This window comes from Charadrius vociferus, unplaced genomic scaffold, assembly GCF_000708025.1.
Source record: "Charadrius vociferus isolate BGI_N301 unplaced genomic scaffold, ASM70802v2 scaffold613, whole genome shotgun sequence".
NCBI classification, from domain to species: domain Eukaryota; kingdom Metazoa; phylum Chordata; class Aves; order Charadriiformes; family Charadriidae; genus Charadrius; species Charadrius vociferus.
In genome coordinates this window covers 164,980-165,478 of record NW_009647757.1, presented here as the reverse complement: position 1 = coordinate 165,478, position 499 = coordinate 164,980, and positions in this window count along the sequence as shown.

Sequence of the window (499 nt, the reverse complement as noted above, 5' to 3'; positions counted from 1 at the left end):
TTCCCCATGTTCTCCCCTCCATTTCTCCATGCCCCTCTTCTCCTTCATGTCCCCTCTCCTCCCCATGTAACCCCCATATTCCCACTCGCCACATATCCTCCCATCTCCCCGTGCCAGCCTATGCCCTCTCTCCCCCCTGCTCCTTCCCCCACCAGAAGGGGTATTTTCTCCCCCCATGTCCCACATCTTCTGTGCCCCCTTTCCCCTCATGTTCCCCGTCCCCTCTTACTCCATCCCCCTCTTTGCCTGCATCCCCTTTTCTGCTCTACACCTCAAGACCCCCCTGTGTCCCCTCTTCTCCCCCATGTCCCTCTTTGCCTACAACCCCTTTTCTCCCCACATCCCCTCTTCTCCCCACATCCTCTCTTTCCCCCATGACACCCTGTCCCCCCACATTCCCCCCCACAACCCCTCTTTCCCCTTCTCCTCCATGACACCCTTTCCCCACATCCCCCTTTCCTTACACCCCCATATCCCCTCCTTCCCCCCGTCCCTTCTC